Source organism: Dermochelys coriacea, chromosome 3, assembly GCF_009764565.3.
Source record: "Dermochelys coriacea isolate rDerCor1 chromosome 3, rDerCor1.pri.v4, whole genome shotgun sequence".
NCBI classification, from domain to species: Eukaryota; Metazoa; Chordata; order Testudines; family Dermochelyidae; genus Dermochelys; species Dermochelys coriacea.
In genome coordinates, this window is record NC_050070.1 from 129,848,006 (window position 1) to 129,863,206 (window position 15,201).

The 15,201-nt window shown below is 41.0% G+C and overlaps 1 long non-coding RNA gene across 5 annotated transcripts in view; it reads right to left on the minus strand.

Moving 5' to 3' along the window:
* Nucleotides 1-15,201, minus strand: part of LOC122459404 — a 132,114-nt gene that overhangs the window by 96,028 nt on the left and 20,885 nt on the right. For 4 of the 5 annotated variants that reach the window (XR_006280070.1, XR_006280069.1, XR_006280067.1 and 1 more), the window contains exon 2: nucleotides 12,682-12,779. This is a non-coding gene — a long non-coding RNA (uncharacterized LOC122459404). Of the gene's footprint in view, nucleotides 1-12,519; nucleotides 12,587-12,681; nucleotides 12,780-15,201 lie in introns of all 5 variants that reach the window. The other variant, XR_006280068.1, reaches the window with a different exon arrangement.

A 15,201-nucleotide genomic window follows, 5' to 3' on the forward strand; every position in this document is an offset into this window, starting at 1 on the left:
TCTGTCTCTGTGGATCAGGCCCAGAGGGGGGACGTGTAATGCACTGACTAGTGGGTGACATACTTCCTTTGGACAGAGGAAATGTCCCAAAGACCACAGCCACTTCAAATCCCAAAAGGGAACCACTCCCTCCCCCCCCCCCCGCCACTTATATGGCCGTCACTATCTTTGCCAACACCTGGGCTTGAGCCTAGGATATTCAGAGCTGAAAGCAGGAGTCTCTACAGTTTGATCTAAAGCACCATGCTCTGTAGTTGTACCTGAAACACACTTGTTTCTTCTGTGGATTGGCACAGAGGGGGGCATATTACACCCAGTGAGTTTTATTTGTATAGCACCAAGCACAATGGGGCTGTAACTTGGTTAACCTTTAGGTACTACCACAAAATAAACGTTAAATAAAATGACTGACGCAGAAAGCCATGTGGATTTTAATCACCACAGAACTATTTAATTGAAACATGATGCATTTTTTGCTGTTATATGTGTAATTACAAATCTCAATATTGGATTGTTTTTTAGATTAAAAATAGACAATTCCCCATGTTAACAAACTGTAAAATATGTACTTATGCTTCAGTGCTTAAATACAATGTATGGTGCCCAAAGTTAATTGCTTCTCTAAATTTTATTTTCCCTAATACACTATTAAAAAAAAAACTGTAGTCACAGCTCTTCACTTACACAATGCCTTTTGTGAGGCATGCTGAATGAGAAAAAGCAACAGATGACATATGTAGGCTATTAGAATGTCACCATTATGTAAGGAGTTGTATGGAATCATGCATAAAGAGGGAAAGAGCTTGCAAGGAGGGCAGTATATCACAATAGGTCTCTCAGATAACTATACGTTCCAGTGACTGGACATGTATAGTACTACTTCACAACATCATATTTCATGAACTACCCAGTGAAAAGGCTGAGGAAAAATCCCCCCATCACCCTGCACCAAGTAGCCTGAGTAGTAAGATTTGACACAGAAGGTCCCATGTAGTGGAGCAAAGATGAAGTTCTCTGTCTTGTCCCACACAGGTTGCAGGATAGCAGCAGAGCCGTTTTATTTAAGTGCAGAAAATGTGTGTGTGGAACTGTACAAGACAATCTCTGTATTAAAGAGGAAGGTACTAAATTGATTTAAAGGTTTTTTCCTCTTTTCCCCTTCATAAAATGTTGATGTGCAGAGATGATGATAGTTTACATCTCACAGAAGAAACAAATCTTTAGTAGGATTTGAAATACAGATGGTTGGGGGATCTGGCTCATTGGGACTGGGAGGTTGGTCCATTGCCAGGAGACCATGTGAAGACCACAGTTGGAGAATGAAATAAGTCAGTGAAGGGGTGATGAGGGACATAAACAAGAGCCATGATGGTGGCCAGAGTAGCATCATAAGGGGCTTCAGAATGCTAGGATGGGAAGATTGAACTGTATATGGCCCTGTGCCTGCTATTGCAACTGTAGGGCTTTGTAGTGTCTGTAGAAAGTGTACTTTGTGTACAAGAACAGATATCTGATAAGTTGAAGGATCCACCTAAGAAGGAGGCAGCAAAGATGACTGATGATTGGGAGCCTAGCAAACCTATGTGAAGGGAATCTCTAGATACTCTGTTAAGATATGGCCCTCTGACTCTGTATAACATACCCTGTATCTGCAGACTGAAGTAGTCATCCATCCATCCCTCTCACACATGGGTGAGAAGCTATGCGAGATATATTCACACAGGAATTAGTACTGTCCGGAACACTAGCACTAGGCAGATCAGGTTCAAGTCCCAGCTCTGCCACCTACTGTGTGACAGTGCATAAATCACAATCTCTCTGTAAAATAAGACCACCACCACCTATCCACCTCACAGGATAGATGTAAAAAGATAAATTAAAGAGTGAGAGGCTCCCAGATGCTATGGTAAATGGGGTGGGAGGAAGGCCATACATATACCAAAGCTAGAAAGCAATATTTTTTGCTATTCATGTATATTAACAGTTAGAAATATAGGGTCAGGTCAAAATGTCCACTATCTTCATTGGGAGTTTTACCTCAATGAAGATGAAGAACTTCAGGAGTTGACACACCATTTAAGGCAAAATAAGCTAGTTTCCTCTTTTACTAAGTTGCCAAAACTGGAGTTCCAGGTTCTGTTATTTCTGTACAGCAGACAGACAATGACATAACTCATGAAGTGGTAGAATGTTGTTTGCAGCTTCATATGCTGCCATAGATGCTGGCCATATGTCAAAGGAGAAACTCAGAATCCGGAACTCGGGTCTTGGCGGAGAGCAAGAGTTTTCAGTTCTCTTTTAACAAATTAACCAACCTTTTGATGGTTCCATCTAGAGCTTGGGGAGGTTTATGGCTTGACAAAAGGATGCAACTTGGAGAGAGGGGCTTAGGCCAAAAAGTGACAACTGGTTAGGACCTGAAGGAATGATTGCAGGATATGTCCTGTTGCCCACATGTTAGACAAAATATAAATGGATTCAGTAGAAAGAACAGGATCTGGGCTTTTTCATTTGCTAGCGCTGAAGTGAAATGGGATATGAAGCTGGACCTTCCAGAACTTCTAAATGTTGGGGGGGGGGGGAATGGGAGAGGAAAGAGGAGAGGCGGGGGGAGAAATCACATACCCTGCTGCCTAACTGTCTTTATACCACTTTGGGTAGTTTGTGATTTCTCACGATTCCTTATTTCTGTACAAACACATGGTAAATGAACCAACATAGAAATATAAAAAGTCTAGCTTATCTTATAATATAATCAAAGCCATTTTCTTATTGTATTAAAGATACAAGACACTCGAGCATTTACAAAAAGGAAATCATATATGCTGAAATTTGATTTGACTCAGTATTTCATTTCAGCCTCTGATTTGCTTTATATGAATATGAACTTGTTACCGTATCATCAAAGAGAGGTTTTATTGTTGTAATATCTGGAAGTAATTCTTATCTCTGGTGCATTCAGTCTTTACATCAGTGCCAGTGCAGCAACACATTAATCCTTCTAGCACTGAAGATTTCTCCTTATTAGATTTGTTACAGTTGTGAAAACTGGAAGACAACCAACCAATAGGGAGAGAAAAAATTATTTTTAAAGCACATATTACTTGTGTAAACTTGAATAAGTATATCGTATGATTCTGTACAATTTAAACTAAGCTACAAAGGAATTTAAAATCCAGATGTGGCCACAGAAACCACTGTTTCACAGAGAAAAACCACCCTGCAGGGCAGAAGTGAGCCTGTGATCCACTTTGAAGTCTTATTTCTCAAGTAGGTACTTGATTCCAGATTTGAACCAGAAAAAGGACAGTACTGTTAATGGTGATGCTACAGTGTTCCTTGGAATTATAATTGGCATACGGTATTGTGGTTACTTATGGAATAATCTCTACCGCTTTGCAGTGTATAAATTAAATAAATCAGTTCTGTGAATGATTAATAGCTAAAGTGAAGCAGAGGCATTTAATCAATTTCAAAGGCTATTTGTGAGAACTAGGCAATAGGGATTATTTCTATTATACAGCAAGCTATACTGGATGAAATTCACCCCTGTGCAAAGGGCAGTACAAGATCTGTGCACCACTTGAGTCCTATTTAAACCCTTGATATGGGGTGTCAGTGGGACTTGAGAGGTGTATAGGCCTTCTGGGAGGCAGGGGTGCATATTTCATCTAATATTGGGGGAAAAAATAGGTTTCATGGTGTTCTGTAGGGACACAATGGCTGAAGGGACGGAGTATGATTATTGGACCCTCTTGTCTCCAAGTTACTCTGAATTTGGCCCACGTTTATAGTAACTAAAGTTGGCTGTTATTTGATGACATTTCAGTGGCTGATGTGAAATGAGTGGGTGGTCTCAGGGTCATTCCTAGTGGAGGTGTCCACATTGTAGAAAAAAAAAGAATTGTAATTCAGACTAAATTTTTGTTGCCAATAAAGAAAAATAACCAATACAGAACAAGAACGTACACCGATCTTCCCTCTCACTTCTAGAGCTGTTTGATCCAAACCCCAATGAAACCAATGGAAAAATACTTCAAGTTCAGTAGGCTTTAAACCAGCCCATTGTAAAGAGTGAGGTACATCAGGACAGCATATGGATAATTCCAGTGTACAAATACTATTGCTGCAGCTCTAACTATACCTGTTCTGAAAATAAGACTTCTCTAGATGTACCATCTTTCCTCTTTTTGGGGTTTTCTAACATCCAGTATGAAGGGAATAATAAAGTGACACAGAATAGGGCCCCAACTGTTTCCTGTCAACCAGGAACTTAATACTATATTAAATCAAAGATTTATTAAAATACTACACAAATCGGAACATTCACTTCTAAACAGCTGTAAATATCACACTTTTAAGTATATTATCCTACTTACAAAACACTTTTTTTCTTAAGAAATACCTAGTAGTAGAAAAAGAGAATAGTGGAACAAACATTTTTATATTGCTATGCTGAAAGGTGCTTATAGCTGCCTTCAAAATTTGTCTTAGATAAAAAGAATCACAGAATTTATTAAAGCCTATGGCAGGGGTTCTCAACCAGGGGTACGCATATCCTTGGGGGTACCTGGAAGACCTCTGTGGAGTACATCAATACATCTAGATATTTGCTTAGTTTTATAACAGGCCACATAAAAGCACTAGCAAAGTCAGTACAAACTAAAATTCCATAGACAGACAGACAATGACTTATTTATACTGCTCCATACACTATACGCTGAAACACAAGTACAATATTTATATTCCAATTGCTTTTTATAATTATATGGTAAAATTGAGAACAAGCAATTTTTCAGATGCCAAGTCACTTTTGTATTTTTATGTCCAATTTGTGAGCAAGTAGTTTAAGTGAGGTGAAATATGCGGGGTGGGGTAGACAAATCTGATTCCTGAAAAGAGTACAGTAGTCTGGAAAGGTTGAGAACCATTGGGCTATGGGTGTGCCAAGCACTTTTCCTTTCAGGCTCAGAGAAGGACCAATCAAGCACTTTTATTGTAAAATAATCTGGGGGCTACCACTGAAGGCACTAGACCACGGTGTGGCATGAAGGGTTTCCCTGGTAGCAAATGCATGGGTTACAATATCAGAAATGGGGAAGGATTTGTGAGTGTGATCTTGAGAAGCAGCACAGAGTTTCTTGAGCACAGAACTCACTGGAGTGGCAGACATGGGCATCTGTGAGCAAGGAAAGTGATGGCTGTGTATGTTTGTGGACGTGTGGGGGGGAGTGTCTTTCTTCCCCCCAAGTGTTCAGGAATCAGGAGCTTGTGTATTTTTTAAAACAAATCGGCAAGGTTACACCATGAATATACTGATTCAGAATTGATTTCTTATCCTAATGAAACAATCCTGCAAAGGCCCTGAACTTCAGTTAACTGCTTCAGCCAAAGGGGCAACAATGTCTAGCATCGTAAAAATGCACTTCATGGGGAAAACAAGCTGAACATGGAGACTTTAGTTAACTTCCCTTAAAAAAAAAAAGTACTTTTTCCTCCATTGAAGCAGCTCAAATGAGTTGGCCTCTAACGTCTACTTAGTCCCAGTTCAACACTTTTTCAATATATGAAGCACTGAAACATGGTATCTAGGAAGGCTGTGAAATCCCCATCCTGGGAGGTTTTTAAGAACAGATTAGACAAATACTTGTCAGGGATGATCTAGGTATACATACTATATATACACACTTTTTGAGACAGGACCAAGTAACTTTAATATAATGTGCATGCTGCCAATTATTACAAACATCTTGAAGTTTGTCTGACAAATCTTCAGTGTGCACTTAACTTCATTGTTAAAACTTTGTAAATATGGTTTACATTTTGTTTTTTGCAGGGGGGAGATGTGGGGGAAGAGAAGAGAACAGCAGCACACTGCATCTGATCTTTCAGTCATTATCTGATGAATCCATGCACTACAGACATATACGATTGATATACCATTTTCACAGAGCACTAGGAAGCTGTGACAAGAACCCTAGTCATAGAGTCCCAAATCACAGGTCTCCACACTTGAGCTATAGAGAATCTTGAGCAAGATGCTGCTGCTCATCAATGGTTAGTTTGCCTGAGCAAAGATTGCAGGATCAGTCCCAACATCTGTTTCTAATAAATTTAAACCATTAAGTTAATTTAGTGAAAGCACAACCATATAGAACAGTATAAAAGGTTAAATATATCTAGCTTGTTTTTTGCCTATGAAATGCACAACTTCTGGTTGTTATGCTCAGATAATAATGGACACTTTTTTAAAAAAAAAAACCCTGATGCTTTTTTTATTTTGTCATGGTTTTTCAAGCAAATCTAACAAAAGAGTGCCCTCTGGTGTTCTTTGTATGTCATTTTCTCTGACAAAAGTCAGATTTTCATACAATAAATAAGTCCATCTCAACTCTGTAATTAACTCCGTGTTTAAAAGGAACATTGCTTTGTACTTTCTATAGTTTTAGTCAATTTTCAGAATATAATCACTCCTTTCTACAAGTTTGACATTCACCAGTCTTTCCATAAGAACAAGGAGTCTGATGGCATCTTAAAGACTAAACAGATTTATTTGGGCATAAGCTTTCGTGGGTAAAATTCCCACTTCTTCAGATGCATCTAACAGATACAGACTAACCCGGCTATCCCTCCAAGTCTTTCCATACTAATTTTGCATTCTTCCAGGAGGCATGCATTAGAAACAAAGGGCGAGAGCAATAGAGTGGAAATTAACATGACCAGTTTACTTCTTTAGGACCAAACAGCACTGAAGGGAAACAGACACACTGCCCATTGCAGCCTCTGCAACAAGAGTCCCCGTCGCTAGGACCATATTCCTGATGGCAGGCAGGGTGGATGCTTGGTGATATGCACTGTACTGCTCCTCTGAACTGGAGGAGCATGTATTCCTCACTAAAGCTTTTGCTTTGACCACAGCATACACACCAACTGGCTATGGGGCTAGACTTGACCCCTAACCACAGGCTATACTCTCTTGGGGATATGGTTCAGATGACATCACCTTTGCCAGCCGCATCTAAGTGCTAATGAAAAGTCCTGCCTTGCAGCTGACAATGGGAAGGGATGGGGAGAACAACTACACCCTTTTCCATCACCACCCCCACTTTTGCAACATAAGCAAAGTGCAAGATTTGGACTTCAGTGGTGCACTGCACCTCTTAATATATCAGGCCAGCAGTTGGACTAATTCTTGTTGCTTAGCTATTACAAGAGCAAGGAATTGTTCATGTACAAGTATTGGATATTGCTTGCTTATAATCCCCCCCCCCAATAAAAGTGAAGGATTTTAAAAAAAGTAAAAACCTCTCTCAGAGCTGCAGATTTTAAAAGTCGATAAAAGCAAATGTTGAGTGCTGCACTAGCTGTTCAGTTGAATTTTCTCTGTACTATAGAACCCCCTTAACAGGTTTGTGCAGGTGGGAAGTCCAGAGCCAGGAGTAAATGAAGCAGTCCTGGTCCCATGGGAGCCATATTCCTTGGTAGCATGAGTTGGAACAGTGGTGGTGGAACTGCTGTGCGTGTACATAGTTTCAGTCTGAACAACATTAGTCAGAGAGAATATGGCCTTATGTTAGTGTTGTATTTTTATATACATGTGCACTGAATTATGTCTGGTTAAATTCACTTGGATCTGTCCCCATTGACTTCAATAGACTTTGGAGCATTGCTCTCACGGCTCTGTGCAAAGCCCTCTGCACCACTTGTATGTGGGGGAGAGGGGAGAAAGGAAATGAGAGAGTCATAGTGGCCTTACAGGGGACTTGTTGAACCCTATGGACACTGTGGAGGAGGGCTGCTTGCCAACTCACAACAGGCCAGAATGGAAGCAGGAGGAAGAGTCTAAGTATGTACAATGGCTGGAAAATTGACCCGGGGAATATCAGGTGCCTACATGACTACATCTCTGAAAAAAAAAAATCAGGAATTCTGGTTTTCAGGGCATGAACCAGTGTTCCTGGGAGCTTTGCACAAAAATTGTGTTTTGTTGTTTTTGCAATGCCTGCAAACAGGACTCCTTAAGAAGCTAGGACAGGAGACAGTGAAACTGGCAGCAGGCTCTGCTGTATGTGACCCTCAGCAACCTGTGTTCTCCCATCCAAATAGAGTGGGAACATGCATCAGAAAATAATCTCAGTCTGCTTTCCAAAAAATAGTTCTCTTCCTGTGTTTTGTGAACTTGCTTCATAGCTGCTCCTGGCCCATCTGTACTGCTAAGAGAGGCAAAAGTCATTTTAGTAAATGAGATTGAAACCGAAAGGCCTCAAAAATGGGAGATTCTAGATATTTTTCTTCTCCCTTCAACCTGCCCAAACAGTCTCACATTCATCTTTGACTCCTGTCATTTCCAGTACACTCCCCCCTCCTCAAGCCCTTGAAAGGGAGCAAATTCAGAACTGTGAAATGGAGAGAATAGTACTTCCCTACCCCAATGGGATAGTGAGGCTAAATACATAAAGATGTAAGGAGCTGATGGTTTTACAGTAATGGGGGCCCCCCAAGTCCCTTTGTGGCAACACCACTCAGGCTAAAAACCCATATGTCAGATGATTAAAAACAGGAAGATCTTTAGGACCAGAGAACCTGAGATGGGCTGCTGCTGCACTATTCTGTCAGTCAGCTGGGTCATAGCTGAATAACTAGTTATTTCTTAAACTGTGTGTTTTGCTCTCTGCATGTGTGGTCTCAGTTATTTGAGCTACTGAGAAGCCAGCTGAAATCCCAGTACCACAACAGGTATTTCAACACCCAGGCCTTCTCAGTAGGTATGGGTTGCCCTGACGTGGGATGTAGAGGAACATAGGGGACAGTTGTAGTTTGACATAGTCCCCACATACAAATGACCTATTCATACTTGGTTCTGTTTCCCCAGTTTTAAGAATTGTTATAGGTTAGTAACTCACTCATCTATGAATATGTTGTCCAATAGTGCATAATGGGAGAGGCATCCAACACAACTTAGAAAACAAAAAAAGAGGTTACCATTTCAAACAACAACCACCACCATTTTAACTATTTACTGCTCCTTTACTATCCAGGTCTAGGTATTGTCTGTGTGTACAGACTTTAGCAGCCATTTTGTTTTCAGAATAGCTTCTGGACACAAGCATATGCACCATGCTCTGTCCTGAATCCCTCACTTTTGTTCTTTTCCTTTATCTGGAAAGAGTCATTTTAGACCGTGCCTTTTGTGCATATAAACAGGCAAGCCTTTCTTCATTTTTACTGAGATACCCAGTTACTGTACATGTTTATATTTGTGCAGGAGCCTGCCAGCTGAACAGCACATTTGTTCCAATGTAGCCAACAGCATCTTTGTTTTCAAGATGGTGGAATTAACCTATGCTCTTCTTTCAGGAGACAGCTTGCCATTTTTCAGTAACAAAGAGCACACTGATCCAGCTGAGAAAGTTCTCTGCCAGCAATTCTACCGTGCTGTTTTTAATACATGATTAATCATATTATATTTATGGCATTTTCTTATGTCGCATTACACTACAACATTTACTCAGCTACCATAGCCATAAATTAAATAACAAAGATGCTGTTGATTGGAATGTCCAGATTGATCATTTGCAGAGGAAAATATTTACTGTAAATAGCAAAACACATCTATGGTTACTGTTATTTATGGATTACTCTGTAATTGACCCAAAATGCAACTCTTGTATTTCCAGCAAGAGTCAGCCAGGACACAAGCATGGTCACAGTGTTCAGGTGTTTATTGGCACCTCATAAATTAGTGGTTAAGACATGGTTGCCTCCACTGCTAGTGAATCATGCACACTGACATTTTTTGTGGCAGCAGCTCAGTCACTCCATCCAGCACACCACTTTAGTAAGTCTGGCAATTCACTTTCAAGATTCACCTTTAGGGCCATTCCTAAAGAGTAAATGGAGCCAATTCTAGTTTTCTCCCCCTTAGATCTACCATGTGGTATTACAGTGGATCCACAAATAACCTGAACAAATTCAGATTCAAGAGTTGTTTTCCACAAGCAAATGAAAGGTTATCAGAGTCGTTCTGTCAACATTTCCTCTCTCACCTATGAGTATCTATTAAAAACAAAAAAAAAAAACCCAAGCACAAACACACACACACACACACACACACAAACACTTGGTATAAGGCTACAGAAGCCCTAAAAATATTTCCGGCGGTGGGGTCTGTTGTGTCCCAGATTGCTAGGAGTCATTAATAGTCTAGGGAACATATTTCTGAAAGCCCGATATGCTTGTGCAAATTCAGGAGCAGCATTCACATTCCACTTGTCACGCACAACCCTGAGCTGTATGCATGTGTGGTGTTCTGTCTCGGCACACCGGACCCAGTATAAAACCTACATCCCTGCTTGTAACATACACATTGGTCCACCTAGGACCAATTCAGAGGGCTCTGCTACAGATTCAAAGTTGCCAACCCCATGCCCCCCCTTTTGCTTCCCACCCAAAACATACATCCCATTCTTAATGTATGTTTCCGTCATCCTACCCAAGGTCCTTAAGTCTCCGTTCCTCTGATCACTCTCACCCCAGTTCCCTGTGGCTTGGCCTCTGCCACCCTGCCATGTCTGCCCATTTGTGTGGTTGGCATAAGAGGTCATCATTTTCACTCACTACTGCCCTGTGTGCTGGCTATTAGCTGCCTTTCAACATGTGCACCCCTTCTGCTACATCTACTGTAGGAGTTCAGGGAGCAGCAGGCAACCAGCTAAGCAGGAAAGCAGCTTTATAAGGAGCCACCAGCTCCTTTCCGACAGCAGCAGGAGCTTCCTTCAGTAAAGACAAGTATTTAGTAGCTTCATCCACTCTAGATGGTTCTCTGCTGTCCGCATCTTGCCATTTTGTCCTTGTCCACTTCCCTAACAAGCCACTCACAGAAAGATTTCTTGAAGCCTGATTTTTATCTAGAACAGCACAGACTCCTGTGGGTTTCTAGGTACCACTGAAGCAGCATTTACACTGTGTTGGATTCTTAGGGAGCTGTGATGCTCTGGGGGTTCACCCAGACCAGCAAGGAGTTGTGTCTCTGCCTGCCCTTTAAACCTAGGTGCTTCTGTGCTGTGCAGTTTTGGTTAAGAGCCCAGACATCAGAAGCCTGCTTAACAGCACAATGGCCTCACCCTGGCTTCCACCAGCTTGGTTACTCCTTTCAGGGCGACACCTCCAGTCCCAAGTTTCCCTAAACCATCTCCTCTGCAGTGCTCAGCCCCTTTCACTGGAGTTCTCCCAGATCAAGTTCACTGCTCCTTTGAAGAGACAATACACAGTACCAGCCTGTTAGTTTGGCTAAGGATTTTACTCTTCAGCTTGGAACACTGCATTGAGATGGTTGTGAAATATAAACAAAACAAACAGATATTAGGATAGAAATGGTTACGAACAAGAGTAGAGACACAGGGATGCATTCCCCTGGGGTGCCACCTAGAACTGGGGTACCATTGAGCCACCCTGACCGACCAGCCTGGGTCCCTTTACACTGTACTGTTGTGACCAGCCTGCGCTTTTACCAGCATGCATACCAGGTAGGGACTCACCCAGCTGCAGACTGCTGTGATCTGCTCTGCACGGGGAGGCTCCAGCTAAGGAATTTCCCAGCTACTCAGGCATGCACCCCCCGGAGTGTAAACCCAAATTTATGCCATCTTGTGCTACACAGGGAACTGTACGATCTAAGCTCATGAAATTCACCCCCTCACCCCCCATGTAGAGACTGATAAACAACTTTCTGCCCCGAGTTATGACTCCCACATGATGGTTTTAGACAAAGCAAAAATAAGTAACTACAGAAGACTGCTATCCCTTATCACTTAAAATCTAACAGATCAAAGCAGATTACCTACCAAACAAATAAATGCAATGTAAGCTTAATATACTAAAGAGATTGGATATGAATAGCAGATCTTCACCTTAAGGGATGGTACAAGCAGGATGCACCTTTTTAAGGGGCCAGCTGCACTTGCTTACAGCTTAATCCCCAGGTGTTCCATTCACAGGCCAAAAATCCCTTCAGTCTGGGTCCAGCACTTCCCCCAGTTCAGTCTCTGTTCCTTAGGTGTTTCCAACAGTCTCTTTGGGTGGGGAGTGAGTGAAGAACCACAATGTCACTCCCCTGCCTTAAACAGCCTTTGCATATGGCAGGAACCCCTTCTTTCAAGGCTTGGTTCCCATGCCAGTCAGTGGAAAAACATGAAGATCCCAAGATGGAGTCCAGCACCAGGTGACCTGATCACATGTCCCTGTAGTTCACAGCAGTCATGAGTCAGAGGCTGTTTGTGGCATCCTCAGGAAGTCCCCCTAGGTGGGAAATAAGCTTCTTCTAAGGCCTATTTTTCTCCCTAATGGTTCATTAACTTGAATGGGCCCTTCTCAGCCATCTAGACTGAGAGCCTTTTGCCTAGTGGATGTTCCCCAGATGTAAACACATTTGTAGTACAGATATAGTCAGCATTGACTGACTTCAGATACAAAAATGGTACATGCATACAAATAGGATAATCATAGTCAGTAAATCATAACCTTTCTAATGACGCCTCACATGACTTATCTTGCAGAATACACGATGTTGTCAAGGAGATCATAACATCTGTGAAGAATATGGGGTGCAGTGTCACATACGCTTTGAAAGGTAAAACCTAACTTTACAAACTAGAGTCTTTTGTTCCATGGTAATTTTCTCACCACAGTTGATCTTCCAGCATGGCTGGCTAGTTCTTAGCCAGAATGCAACCCCGAGTTCAGTGCTTTGTTTGCGTCTCTTCAGGATGCCAGATTGAAATCTGGAAGATATAAGCACAGAGAACCAATGAGCTTGCTTCTGGAGGCAGGAAGATTTCCTGAAGCTGCAGCTTCTGTCCCCCAGGGGGAATGTTAAGTGTCCATCTGCCACACTGGTTTACATGCAAGGTAGACAGAACCATCAGGCAAACGTCAGTCTCTCCTTGCTCAGTTTACTTTGGAGAAACATTCAAGCAGGTGGAACCACATTCCTTTGTCTAGGACTGGATAACTTAGGCACTCCTGACAAACATGATTTAAGAATATATTTCCAGCACATGTATAATTTTTCATATATCTATACAAACCCCAGACAGTATTAGTGGCCATCCTGTTACCTTACTGGACACTTTTTAGATACATATATAAAACTAGTATCGGATATGACAATGACTTGGGGTACACTGAACTGCTGTGGCCAGCTGAGACTCACTGCTAGACACAGGGAGCCCCTTGTCCACTGGCACTGGGGTCTTTTTGGGGTCACAGGAGCCATTTTGTTTTTCTAAAATAATTGCCAGGAATGTTATGATTGTTTAATAGGTATAAGAATGAGGAGTACTTGTGGCATCTTAGAGACCAACAAATTTGAGCATAAGCTTTCATGGGCTAAAATCCACTTCATCAGATGCATGAAATGGAAAATACAGTAGAAAGATATTTTATATACACACACATAATATGAAAAAATGGGGGTTGCCATACCAACTCTTAATGAGACAAATCAGCAGGAGGGAAAAAAACAAAAACATTTTTGTAGTGATAATCAGGATGGCCCATTTCAAATAGTTGACAAGAAGGCATTTTTTGCTTTTTCATTTTTGCTTCTTCATTATGTATTTAAAAAAAAGTTTTCCTGTTTGTTTTTCCACCTAGTCTTTCCTGTTTTTACTAAAAGATTTGTTAGACATCTGAGATGTCTATCATTTGTTCTCATGCTTGTATTAATAAGATAATGTTTGCTGTACCCTTTCATAAATACATCCTTTCTCCAAAATGTCAAGTTTGTCATTGGAGTAAAGTAGCTGCTAGTGTGTTTTAATCATGCATTTTACATAGTCTGACTAAAACTTTTTCTTCCCAGTTTCCAAGATTTCATTCTCTTGATATGTGTAATCAATTCAATAGTTCTCCAACCAGAGTTTTCTAAGTTCGACAGGAACTGAATTTCTAATATCAAAACAAGAAAGAAAAATTCCCCTCTCCCTCATATATTATAAACTGCCCCCCTCCTCCCCAACACACACAGAGCTTTCAGGCTTCTTAGATATCATGAACAAACAAAATAATGCATAGATCCATTTCTTTTCGTAATGCAGGTCAACTTTAAAGAATTGAACACAAATAAATGTCTTTATTTCACATTTGATACAGCAAGGACATCTTTTATTATTTAGTTTTTTTCCTGCTGATTTCATATCCCAAATTCCCTCACTATGCAGGAGGATTTCAGCAATCTTTGAAGGAGCTGGAACATGACAACACAAGAGGCCGAGACTGAATTGCAACTCAAAATCCCCATCTTCTTTAATTGGGGGACCAAGGGCCTGATCCAACGACTATTGGCTCAGTGGGAGTCTTTCCATTGACATATAAACATTGCATTAGGCCCCAGGTTTTAAAGTAAATTTTATAAGAGTTCCTAAGCACCAGATTTTTAAAGGTATTAAGGTGCCTAACTGGATTTCAATGGGAGTTAAGTGTTTAAATACCTTTATGATTCTGGTGCCAAGTCTCATTTTCAATCAGTCCGCCAAAGACCTCTAGGACAGAGGAAGTCAGGCCTTAGTAGACCTACTATTTCTATAGACCCACTATATTGAAAAGTGAAAGAAGGTGGAGAATTTTATTTGGTTGACTTTGAGGGTTGGGGCTACATTTATAAGGCCACTACCATAAAGCAATATGAAAGGATACAAAACATTATTTTTCTCAGACAACAGCTTAGAGGCTATGCACAATGCTTCCTTTTTAGTTAGCCACTGAATAAAGTAAATTTATTTTCCCCAGAAGTCCCAAAGTTATGCTAAACTCCCAATTCTCCTATGCCTTGCAATTGTATGTAGCCGTGTACCTCTGTGAAAAGCACTGGAAAGTGAGTGACAAACACTACCCAATGAGAATTGATACAAAATGCTACCACTTTGCACCGGTGTAAATGGCTACACAGTGCAAGCCAGTGGAGAATCAGACCTTAAACATTTAGGGGAAGGGAGATAATGGTCTGATCTCTAAAATGGAATTACTCCAGATTTACTCTAATGTAGACAGGTTTCATGAGAACAAAATCTGGCCTACTGTCTCTTGGTGGCCCTACAGTATACATCTTTACATTTTCACTCTGTTGTAAATGCACATCTGGCTAAGTAACAGACTTTAGTTTGGAGAGACCCAAGTGGCTCACAATTAAGTGCAGCTTTTTCA